Source organism: Denticeps clupeoides, chromosome 10 (genome assembly GCF_900700375.1).
Source record: "Denticeps clupeoides chromosome 10, fDenClu1.1, whole genome shotgun sequence".
Lineage (NCBI taxonomy): Eukaryota > Metazoa > Chordata > Actinopteri > Clupeiformes > Denticipitidae > Denticeps > Denticeps clupeoides.
The window spans coordinates 2,341,620-2,354,434 of NC_041716.1; the positions used below are offsets into that span (position 1 = coordinate 2,341,620).

The 12,815-nt window shown below is 45.6% G+C and overlaps 1 pseudogene; it reads left to right on the top strand.

Moving 5' to 3' along the window:
- The first annotated feature begins 749 nt into the window (after positions 1-749).
- LOC114797882 (structural maintenance of chromosomes protein 1A-like) lies at positions 750-11,889 on the top strand (annotated as a pseudogene).
- Positions 11,890-12,815: the final 926 nt, after the last annotated feature.

A 12,815-nucleotide genomic window follows, 5' to 3' on the forward strand; every position in this document is an offset into this window, starting at 1 on the left:
ATATTCTGCCTATGCTGTTACTGTGGAAAGCAATAATCACTCTAATCACATGCTTATTAAAACGCACGTGACCTGCACTGCAACAACAAATATCATTATTCAAGATTCAAGAGAGTACTGACAGGTACACTGTGCATTGAAATTCTGTTTCACACAACCCCCATAGTGCAATCGTAAAATAAGAGAAATATGTATATACACACTAAACCAACCTACTAACTAAAACTTAAATACTGTACATTCTATAAAAGAAAAGTAAAACTCTTCTGTATACTGAACAAGGACAAACAGGACAACATGCTTGTAAGTGGATACGTTGGGTATTTCAAACAAGACACACAAGACAAACGTGCAAAATGAGCAGAAATGTGCAAAAAATAACAGAGATGAGCAAAATGAGCAGAGTGTTAGAAGGTGCTTAATGTGTATTGTTGTTGAGGTTAACAGTGTTCTGGTGAGAGCTCTGACTGCTCGGGGGAAGAAGCTCTTGCAGAGTCTGGCAGTTACAGTTCTGATGCTGCGGAGCCGTCTGCCAGACGGTAGGAGGGAGAACAGGGCGTGTGAGGGCTGGTGAGAGTCCTTCACAATGTTGAAATGTTTCTTATAGAGCTGGGAGATGGGTGGAAGTGGACCCGCGATGATGCGCTCTGCTGTCTTCACTTTCTGCTAGAGCAGAGCAGCAGAGAACACTCTCAATGGTCCCTCGGTAGAACGATGTGAGGATGGGAGGAGGGAGGGTGGCCTTCTTCGACTTCCTGAGGAAGTGGGATTTCTTGGTGGTGCAGGTGGTGTTGGGGCTCCAGGAGAGGTCGTCTGTCATGTGCACACCCAGGAACGTCACGCTGCTGACCATCTCAACAGCAGCTCTGTCAACGTGCAGTGTGGGTAGGGACAGTTGGTTTCTTCCTGAAGTTGACAACCATTTTGGTTGTTGCTCTGGCACCAGTCCACCACCTTGACCTCCCCTCTGTAGGCAGACTCATCGTTGTTGGTGACGAGCCCCACTGCTGTTGTGTCCTCCGCGAGCTTGATGACGTGGTACGAACTCTACTGTGCAGCACAGTCGTGTGTCAGCAGAGTGAACAGCAGTGGGCTGAGCACCGTGTGCTGTGCTGCAGGGTCTCACAATCACTTCACTTTCACTTTTCACCTTCACCTATCTCTGCCTCAAACCGTGCAAAGAAGTCGTTCAGCCCATCTGGCAGGGAGGGGTAATTATACATAATTAAATGTATAATTACTGATTGTAATTACCTATGGATAAGGGCATCTTAATATAATATACCGTATGTATTTATAACTCACTGGGCCGGCTGCAGGCAAGTCCAACCTGATGGACGCCATCAGCTTTGTGCTCGCGGAGAAGACCAGCAACCTGCGGGTTAAAACGCTGAAAGATCTGATCCACGGGCTCCTGTTGGAAAGCCAGCTGCCAGCCGGGCCTCGGTCAGCATGGTGTATGAGGACGACGGAGATGTGCGCACCTTCACCCGGGTCATTATAGGTACGCCAAGGTGTGCGCGAGACACTGTGTAAAACACCACACCCCTCTTTACTGATAATATATGCACGAAATGCATAATTTGATAACTTGTACCTGTATGCTAGGCTCTTCTTCAGAGTACCGCATTAACACCAAAGTAGTGGGGCTCAGCGAGTACAGTGAGGAACTGGAGAAACTGGGCATCCTTATCAAGGCCAGAAACTTCCTGGTCTTCCAGGTAGAGATATATGTACAAGAATCCATCCATATGCTACAGAAAGTAATGGGATTTTTTCCCCCCGCTCAGTATGCAGGATACGCTCAATGCAAGTTTCACGTTTAAAGGTTTAATGTACCTCATGTACTAGATGAAGTCCATTTATTTTCAGACAAAATAACATAAACGTGTCATTTCTGTCATCAACACAATAGATTTGGTCCCTGTAGAGGAATCTGATTTCATTCTGTATTGCTGTAGAAATCTGGTTGGAAATGTATTATACATATGAATTGAAATTCTTGCATCATTCTCTGTCCCAGGGAGCCGTGGAGTCCATTGCCATGAAGAACCCGAAGGAGCGTACAGCTCTCTTTGAGGAGATCTCCCGATCCGGCGAGCTGGCACAGGAGTATGACCGCAGGAAAAAAGAGATGGTGAAGGCCGAGGAGGACACGCAGTTTAATTACCACCGCAAGAAGAACATCGCTGCAGAACGCAAAGAGGCCAAGCAGGAGAAGGAGGAGGTACGGTGAAGCCATGGAAATGGTTACTTCATTTTTTGAACTTGACATTTGTTCCTGAAATCCATCCATCTGTCATTAATTCTTTTTTTTTATCTCAGGCGGAGCGATATCAGAGGCTGAAGGACGAGGTGGCCAGGGCTCAAATCCAACTGCAGCTCTTCAAGCTCTACCACAACGAGGAAGAGATTGAGAAGCTCAACCGGGAGCTTACCCACCGCAACCGAGAGATTGACAAGGACAGGAAGAAGATGGACCACATTGAGGAGGAGCTGAAGGAGAAAAAGAAGGAGTTGGGGAGGATGATGAGGGACCAGCAAACAGTGGAGAAGGAGATCAAGTGAGCAGCAGAGATGTTCACTTGAAGTAAAGATCTGGTGAATGTGGAACTTATATTCACACCACCTTCTTTCACACCTCCAGGGAGAAGGACGCAGAACTGAATCAGAAGAGGCCGCAGTACATCAAGGCCAAAGAGAACACGGCCCACAAGATCAAGAAGCTGGAAGCTGCTCGCAAGTCTCTGCAGAATGCCCAGAAGATGTACAAGAAGCGCAAGGCCGACATGGAGGAGCTGGACCAGGAGCAGGGGGCGGTGGAGATGGCCAGGCAGGAGTTTGAGGAGCGCATGGAGGAGGAGGCACAGAGTCAGGGCCAGGACCTCACGTTGGAGGAGAACCAGGTGAGTTGAAAGGTCACGCAGGCTGTGAATGTCTGTCAGTTGTCAGTGTGGATGTAACGAGAACCTGTCACTGTCCGAAGGTAAAGCAGTACCACAGGCTGAAGGAGGAGGCCAGCAAGCGAGCGGCCACCCTCGCTCAAGAGTTGGAGAAGTTCAACCGAGACCAGAAAGCTGACCAGGATCATCTGGACCTGGAGGAGAGGAAGAAAGTGGAGACAGAGGTAGAGATGGAGACCTCACTATCCTTCAGGCGCCCTAATGGCGATCGGATGGTTCATTTTTAGCATTTGCTTTTAGGCCAAGATCAAGCAGAAGATCCGAGAGATTGAGGAGAACCAGAAGAGGATTGAAAAGCTGGAGGACTACATTGCTACCAGCAGGTAGAAAATCTGTGGATTCTGTCCACAAAATCTGTCAGAGCACCACTTCTTCAAGCAGTATTACATAAATATACAAATGCATATAATAAAAATGCATAAATAAAATAAATAAATGAATTTTTTTGCAGCTGAGTAACCCACAGCCCAGAAGCGGTCATAAACAAGGCCAAAAAAAAAGATTCAGAGTGCTGCACGACAAAAATAACACGCCAACGCTCAATAAATCTTAATGTATTCATAATTACAATCTATACAAATCGATCGATACAAAAACGATCTCTTTTTGCGTAGTGACATATTGATAAAGCCTCACATAAAAACATTGCTTGGTGCGTTATTCTAAAATTTTATGACATTTTTTTACATGAAAGATAAGGTAAAGGTCAATCTGAGATGTAATCTGAGGTCTGTTCCAGACAGTCTCTGGATGAACAGAAGCGCTTGGAGGAGGAGCTGACAGAAGAGGTTGAACTGGCCAAGAGGCGGATAGACGAGATCAATATGGAGCTCAACCAGGTGAAAACACGACACGGAAACCCTCCCATTTCAATCCCGGCCGTGGATGTCCGGGGGGGTATTTGGCACAAACGTTCCTCCCGCCTGCTTTCTCAGGTGATGAGCGCTGGGAGATGCCAGGATGATCGACAGGCAAGAACAGCAGGCAGCAGCGGAAAGCCGAGATCATGGAGAGCATCAAGAGGTTGTACCCTGGATCCGTGGTAGGAACTGAATCTGGAGGCCATTTGTTTGCAAAATGATTTTTTATTTTCTTGGTGTGTAATTATTTCTAACAAAGAAGATTAACTTTCATTAAAGTAAGTTTAAAAAGGAGGAGTCTGTGGGCGTGATTGACAGCTCTCACATCCCCTACTTCCTCATTCTAGATCAGGGGTTCTCAACCTTTGGCAAGCTGGCCCCCCAAAGCTGGTTCATTGCAGTTGGGGTGCCAGTTTTTCAGTTTTTTCTTCCTCCCATCCTGTAGCCTACTCAAACCCCCCCGCAAGAGTGTCCCCTCAAGTTGAGAACCACTGTTCTAGACTATTTAAATCGGTTCCCAACAAACATGAAGTTATTTCTTTTCCTGACGTCTCCTCCCCAGTACGGTCGGTTGATTGACCTGTGCCAGCCGACCCAGAAGAAATATCAGATTGCCGTGACCAAGGTCCTCGGGAAGAATATGGACGCCATCATCGTGGACTCGGAGAAGACGGGCCGAGACTGCATCCAGTACATCAAAGAACAGCGAGGAGAACCCGAGACCTTCCTGCCCCTGGATTACCTTGAGGTACGGGGCACCCCACCCTCCGGTCGGCGTGGGTCTGTCCCACTGATCTTCATGTTCCTTGTAGGTGAAGCCCACCGACGAGAAGCTGAGGGAGCTGCGTGGCGCCAAGCTGGTGATCGACGTCATCCGCTACGAGCCGCCGCACATCAAGAAGGCGCTGCAGTACGCCTGCGGCAACGCTCTGGTGTGTGAGAACGTGGAGGACGCGCGCAGGATCGCTTTTGGGGGGCCGTACAGGCACAAGGTATATCAGACACAAGCCTAATCCTTCAGGGTGGTAGTAGCCTAGTGGGTGACACACTCGCCTATGAACCAGAAGCCAGGTTCAAATCCCACTTACTACCATTGTGTCCCTGAGCAGGACACTTAAACCTGAGTGTCTCCAGGGGGGGACTGTCCCTGTAACTGGTTGTAAGTTGCTCTGGATAAATGGCGTCTGATAAATGCCGTAAATGTAAATGTACATTTCCTTTACTTTTTTAATCCTTTTTTGAGAATAGAGGGCTGATTTAGATGATTTGAAAATGTTAGGCCTATAAAAAATGTCATAAAAACTGACTTCATCTGCTGTTCTGTTTTGCTATACTGTCTTGTTTATTTTAATTTATTTCACTGTATAATAAAATGGAATTGAACATAAATGATAATAATTCCTCGTCTTTTCATCATCTTGCTTGGCTCCCGCTGGAAGACGGTTGCGCTGGATGGCACCCTCTTCCAGAAGTCAGGTGTCATCTCTGGTGGGGCGAGTGACCTGAAGGCCAAGGCGCGGCGCTGGGACGAGAAAGCGGTCGATAAACTCAAAGACAAGAAGGAGAAACTCACAGAGGAGCTGAAGGTTACATCAGTCAGGCATAAGATCTGAAGTGACCTGGTTCCATCATCACTCTCTCTCTCTCTCTCTCTCCGTACAGGAGCAAATGAAGGCTAAGAGGAAGGAGGCGGAGCTCAGGCAGGTGCAGTCCCAGGCACACGGCCTGCAGATGAGACTGAAGTACTCGCAGAGCGACCTGGAACAGACCAAGACTCGCCATCTGTCCCTCAACATGCAGGTACAGCAGAGTCACTCATTCAGCGTCCAGAACTGAAAATGCACCTGGTCGTGTCAAAGCATAAACTTTACTGAAAAGTCCTGGATTAACTTCTCTGTGTCTTTGGATTTACATTTACAGCGTTTACACCCTTATCCAGAGCGACTTACAATCAGTAGTGACAGGGACAGTCCCCCCCCGGAGACACTCAGGGTTAAGTGTCTTTCTCAGGGACACGATGGTAGTAAGCGGGATTTGTGATCTTCTGGTTCGTAGGCTGGCGTGTTACACACTAGACTACTTTATAAATCCTGGAAATACGTGGTAAATAGGTGAAGATGAGGCTTTGGATAATCAGTAAATGTTCCAGATGATTATTGAAAGGAGCAGTGGTGGTCTAGCGGATAAGGAAGCGGTCCTGCAATCGGAAGGTTGCAGGTTCAAATCCCGAACCGCCAAGTTGCCACTGAGGTCCCCTTGATGAAGGTACCGTCCACACACACTGCTCCCCGGCTGCCTGTCATGGCCACTCACGTCTCACTAAGGTGATGGGTTAAATGCAGGGGACACATTTCATTATGCTGGAAAAAAAGACCATGTGGTGTGGGAGAAGAGAATAGAGTGTGTAGAAAAACTCTTTCTCCTTCCACACAAAGCACTGTATTCAACCACTCCAATTTGACGTTACCTGGCAGAAAGAGGCATGGCACAATAGAGGTTAAAAATGAACAGTTTCTAATTTATTAACACCGGTAAATAATTATTGTAGTTACATGTGAATATTGAATGTAAAAAGGTTCCAAGGTTACAGAGAAAATAAAAATGATTAGAAAGAGTAAAGAGGGAGAAGAGAAAAAGAGGGGGAGAGAAAGACTCAGAAGCCTTCCGGCTTCCGATGGAAAACCCCCTGAGCAAAGAAAGCTCAGAGCCCCTTTCCACATGTGAGCAGACCTTTATACCCCTGGCCTACAGGAAGTTGTCACTGGCCTACAGGAAGTTGTCACTGACCAATCAGAACCTTTCTGATGTCACGCCCCCGGTGCCTCCCATTTGGGGAAGACAAAGAGGGTGGGCGGTCCTGATGGCTCTAACACTTCACACGTTGCCGTCAGACAAAAGGCATGTAAAACAGAGGTGCCGAATTTTCACGCGCAACCATCGACACAGGAATGTCACACCTCCCCCTACAGACATCTGTTATGCAAGACAAAAGCATGGTCCCGTGATGTCCATCCTTACAGTGCCTCCATGTGCTGTGCTTGCATCTTATCACAATGGCAATAACAAAAAAATCAGGAAGCTCCGCTAGATGGCGCTGTCTAATTGTGAACGTGCGAACAACTTGTCAGGTGATCGAAGATATTTGTCTTCATGTGTCTTCCCCGATTCTCTCGCAATGCAGGAGAAGTCGAAGCTGGAAAGTGAGTTGGCAAATTTTGGCCCCCGCATCAACGACATCAAGAGAATCATCCAGTCACGGGAGAGAGACATCACCCAGCTGCGGGACCGCATGAACCTGGTAGGAGCTCCGGCCACCTGCGAATAGTGGAACGTGAACCCTCCGCAACAGCCCGTTGTCACGTCCCTCCCGTCTCCGCTAGGTGGAGGATGAAGTCTTTGTAGAGTTCTGTAAGGAGATCTGCGTCAGGAACATCCGTGAGTTCGAGGAGGAGAAAGTGAAACGGCAAAACGAGATCGCCAAAAAGCGGTGAGGAGCCACCCCTCGGCGGTCTCCGGCCCCGTACTGCCTGTTCTAAAAAGGCTCTTGTGGTTCTCCAGTTTGGAGTTTGAGACCCAGAAGACGCGCCTGGCTATCCAGCTTGACTATGAGAAGAACCAGCTGAAGGAAGATCAGGAGAAGGTGATGATGTGGGAACAGACGGTGAAGAAGGATGAGAGTGAGATAGAGCGCCTGAAGAAGGTAAAGGCTTTAAACCATCATGGAATGACAACTATTAACAGTATGTTTTGTTGTTGAATTTTTTTAAATAGATGAAAATTTTATCTGTATAATAAATTATATATTGGTAATCATGTTCTGATTATTGATGTATGAATAATTGTAAACATACAGCACAGAGGAACCAACTGATTCACTTGTCTGGAGTTTTGGAATTTCATTTGATAAAAATGTATCCCAGAAAATGACGAGATTTCAGCGTAACAGATGTAGAATTTGTGATTTATGTTCAGAAATAAAGGCGTAAAGCTTTTTGTGTCGCAGGAGGAGCACAGACACATGAAGATCATTGATGAGACCATGGCCCAGCTTCAGGACCTGAAGAACCAGCACCTCACCAAGAAGTCTGAAGTGAACGACAAAAACCGGGAGATGGAGGAGATACGCAAGAAGCTCGGAGGCGCCAACAAGTGAGATCTCCACCTCTCTGGAATGTTCAGCCAGATTGTGCCAGGGAGTAGACCTTGAAGCGTTATGTTTGCATGGCAGAGAGCTCACGCAGCTCCAGAAGGAGGTGACGGCCATCGAGACCAAGCTGGAGCAGAAGCGCAGCGACAGACACAACCTACTGCAGGCGTGCAAGATGCAGGACATCAAGCTGCCACTTCGTTCTGGCACCATGGACGACATCAGTCAGGGGGAAGTAAGCCATGCTCATGTATTCACTATATGGACTGCAAAGGTGGGAGAAGGTGTCCTGGTCTGATGGTCTACTTCGTACAAACAGGGCAGCTCTCAGGTGGAGGAGTCCGTCAGCAGCCAGAAGACGTCCAGCTCTGTGCTCGCTAAAGAAGCCCTTATAGAGATTGACTACAGCAACCTATCGGAGGACCTTAAGGTTTGTGAACTTCATGCTCACGTGACTCATATCTCTCAGCCTTTCACACAGTCCTAGTCGGGAGGGAACCTAAGATAAGAGTATGGGGATGTCTTTGACCAGGGATCTGGACTAAAATTCTGCACTGGTTGCACTGTTTTTTTTTGTTTGTTTTTTTTAGGTGAACCAGCAGAAAAGTTAGGTGCACCAAATTTTTTACCGTATCGCATTTTTACCTTTTTTTTTTAAAAATCCAGCTGTCCATAGCCAATATAAACTTGTTAACCAGCGGGGAGAGGGGACACTCGGCCAGTATGTTCATTACCGCATGTAATGGGTATTATGGACGCATTGTGCTTTTCCAGCGTTATTATTTTACTTATGGTCAATTATGGTGTGAGGTGTCTGGACATATCTGGACCACGGCCAGTCAGAGGCAGGCATCGCGCTTCATTGACTAGCGGTTAAGGAAGCGGCCCCGTAATCAGAAGGTTGCTGGTTCGAATCCTGATCCGCCAAGGTGCCACTGAGCAAAGCACCGTCCCCACACACTGCTCCCCGGGCGCCTGTCATGGCTGCCCACTGCTCACTCAGGCTGATGGGTTAAAAGCAGAGGATAAATTGACAAGTGACAATCACTTCACTTCCATATTTTGATTCACACTCAAAATTTTTCCACGACACTCTAATGCCATTTTGAACATGGATTGGTGACCAGTTTGTGACCAAGATGATACAGTGTGGTTGAAGCTCAGAGGTCCAGGTGTGCCTGCATCGATGCCTGATTGATTTCACACAGCATTTTATTGGGCTTCATGTAGAAAATAGATTTTTTTGTTCCCTGTAATTATTGCTTTAAAGCAACCATCGATCAGTTCTCATTTTAACACGGTGTACAGTTATGGCACTAAGCAGTTATCTAGAGGGCCAAAAAAATAAATCAAGACACAAAAGGGCAGAGAGGTTAAAGGTCATCCGCTCCTGCCTGTTTGCTGCACTGTTGTGAGGTACAATAGAAGGTTAATAAACCGGCCGCTGTAAGGTGTGTTGAACGTCACACACCCCAGGATGCTCTGTCGGAGGAGGAGATCAAGTTGGAGATGAACACCCTGCAGCAGCGGCTGAACGAGCAGAAGAGCGTTCTGCAGAGGATCAGCGCCCCCAACATGAAAGCCATGGAGAAACTGGAGAGCGTCAGGGACAAGTTTCAGGAGACCAGCGATGGTGAGTAGCTATTTTCTACCAAGCCTCATCAAAGCCATTTAACAAATGAAGACCTGGAGACAATGGAAACGGTTTAGCAATCTTATGTCAGATAACATTTTGGTCTTCGTTCTGGAATTTCTGCATTTTAGCAGAGGACAGAGGAGGAGAAGCTCTAGAGAAGATTGAGAAGCTTCTCTAAAACACACCTGTTTCCACACAGTTGTGAATATTATGAAGCAGCTCCACGGGTTGAGGATGTGGAGGATGTTGATGCTGAGCTGTACAGCGCTCCTGTCTCATGTGTGTTTTGTACCTGTCAGAGTTTGAAGCCGCACGCAAACGGGCGAAGAAAGCCAAGCAGGCGTTCGAGCAGATCAAGAAGGAACGATTCGACCGCTTTAACGCCTGCTTTGAGTCTGTCGCCACCAACATCGATGAGATCTACAAAGCCCTCTCACGCAACAGCAGCGCTCAGGTAGAGATGAAAAGAGACACCTGCACTGATGATCACAGGGGTACGGTGACACACCCACTTCTGAGGGACCCCACCCTGCTGCGTTCTATGAACATTCATCTCCTTCTCAGGCGTTCCTGGGTCCGGAAAACCCAGAGGAGCCGTATTTGGACGGGATCAATTACAACTGCGTAGCTCCAGGGAAGAGATTCCGGCCCATGGACAACCTGTCCGGAGGAGAGAAGACGGTTGCCGCCCTGGCCCTGCTCTTCGCCATTCACAGGTCTTTCTCCATCAGGACTACAGCCGATCACAAATCAGTCTGGACACGTCTATCGTATCTTATTACATTTTATGGACTTGTACAACAGTTCACAATTAAGTTATGATTATAGAATATTTTAATAATTAAAAAGTCAAGAGGACACGACAGGACTTTATTCAACAATTAAGCAAAAGGTTAAACGCCAAACACAGATTGAAATATCTAAAATGGGTACCAATTCGTGCACCTCAGTGGCACCTTGGCGGTTCGGGGATTTGAACCGGCAACCTTCTGGTCGGGTCCGTTTCCTTACCTGCGAGGCCACCACTGCCTGTCTAAAGAAATAAATGTTGCTTTGTTATTCCCATGTGTAAAAGTTCTCATTTTGTAATTGCTGTAGCTACAAACCCGCTCCTTTCTTTGTTCTGGATGAGATTGACGCTGCACTGGATAACACCAACATAGGCAAGGTTTGTGAAAGTAATATATTTTTCAAAATTATTAAAACACTATTAATCATAACCAAAGATCTTGAGTAACTTCTTGGTTCTTTAGCAGCATAATTTGACACTGTAATTGGTGTTGTACGTGTTGTCTGTGTTCTGCAGGTGGCGAACTACATTAAGGACCAGTCCATGCAGAACTTCCAAGCTATTGTCATCTCCCTGAAGGAGGAGTTCTACACAAAGGCTGACTCGCTCATCGGCGTCTATCCAGAGGTTTGTTTAAAAAAAATAAGTTATTATATGCCGTTTATAGTCAATATATGCTCATATTTCATGCTTCAAATTATGGGCACAAAATCAAACCAATTGTAAAAGCCTGTAGCTTGGTGCATGTTTAGATGTAATAAATAAAAATATCTTTTATATAAGCGTGTTTCTTTTTACGTTTTCTCCACAGCAAGGAGACTGTGTTGTCAGCAAAGTCCTGACATTTGACCTCTCCCAGTACTCTGACGCCAACCCCAATCCCAATGACTAGTTCTTATGAATGTGAATCGTGTTTCCTGGTTGTTAACCGGTCAGCTAATTCACTGATAAACACCCACCATTACTGATATATGTAGTATTATGCTCTAAAATCTGTATAAATGTTCCAGATGCTCTCGCTTGTGCTCACTGATGAGTGTGCTTGATATAATGGGCTTTGTATTTTGGTGCTTTGTGCGTCTGGTGGTAATGCAGAATGATGAATCATTCCTCCACTGTGCATTATGCATATAACTGTGCCTGGCATTTATTTAGTTGCATCGATTGCGGTTGTCGAGTCCCTGTGGGTTGGAGTTGTGCAACTGTTTGTTGACCAAATGGTATTCAGCTTTAATGATTTATTGATCTGTGGTATTTCCTTCTGAATTAAAAATGCTTGCCGCATTGTGCTCTGTATGGGTATCCAACCATAGGCTGCCAGTGACCAAGAAAGAAGTTGCAAAAGCTGCTTTACTTTCTCATGAATATTTTTGGCTCAGATTGTCCTTTTTGTAGAAGCATGTGCATTGCATGGGATTTTATGTTTAAATAACTGCATTCTATATGTAAATCATATAGACACTGAATGATATAAACACATTGTTATAATGGTGCATATGGTTCATTTACTTTATTATCGCAAGTTGGCTGTAGCAAGTCACGATAATGACATTTCAAACTCGATACCAGATGATACTCGATACTGTTTTCGACTACAGGGGATAAAAATCAAAACAACGACATTTCAAAATATATTTAAATAAATAAATAAAGAATTTGTAGATCATTTGAATACAGTTAGAACACCATATACATACATAATAAATAGTTTAATGAATAAATACACAAAAAAATGAAAGAAATTAATTCTAATGTTTTTTGAGCCAAGCGAAAAAAAACAAGCACTTCTCGGTTCTCATGCTGCAGAAGTGTTTTTTTTTTCCAATTGTGCAATTATGCAGAGAAAAGCGAAGACAAAGCCATTCTTAGTTTTTTTCTTAGTCTTATACAGTATTGCTCGTCAGAGGCAATTAAAATTTTATGCCCCTCTCGAAACTCAGTGTATAATTCGGAGTGATGTTGTTTCAAATGCTTTGCTAAATTTACATTTACTGCATTTACGAGACGCCCTTATCCAGAGTGACTTAAATCAGTAGTTACAGGGACAGTCCCCCCCTGGAGACACTCAGGGTTAAGTGTCTTTCTCAGGGACACGATGGTCCTGGGTCTTCTGGTTCATAGGCGAGTGTGTTACCAACTAGGCTACTAAAACTACCACTACGGCAGGGAAACTGGAATTTAAGTATCGACACAGATGCTAATTGATATCAAAATCGATACAAAATTTTAGTTTCGTTTAGGATCTGAGAATCTATTTATTTGACCGCATTAATTGAAAGTTGTTTCCATTCCAGAGTGGAGTCCATGTGTGTTGCGTGAGAAACACAGATTATCGTCTCAAATGACTTTCACTCAAAGTTATGCAAGTGGTGAAAACATATATTTATTTCTCATGCCATGCAATGTGAGCCAGGATGCC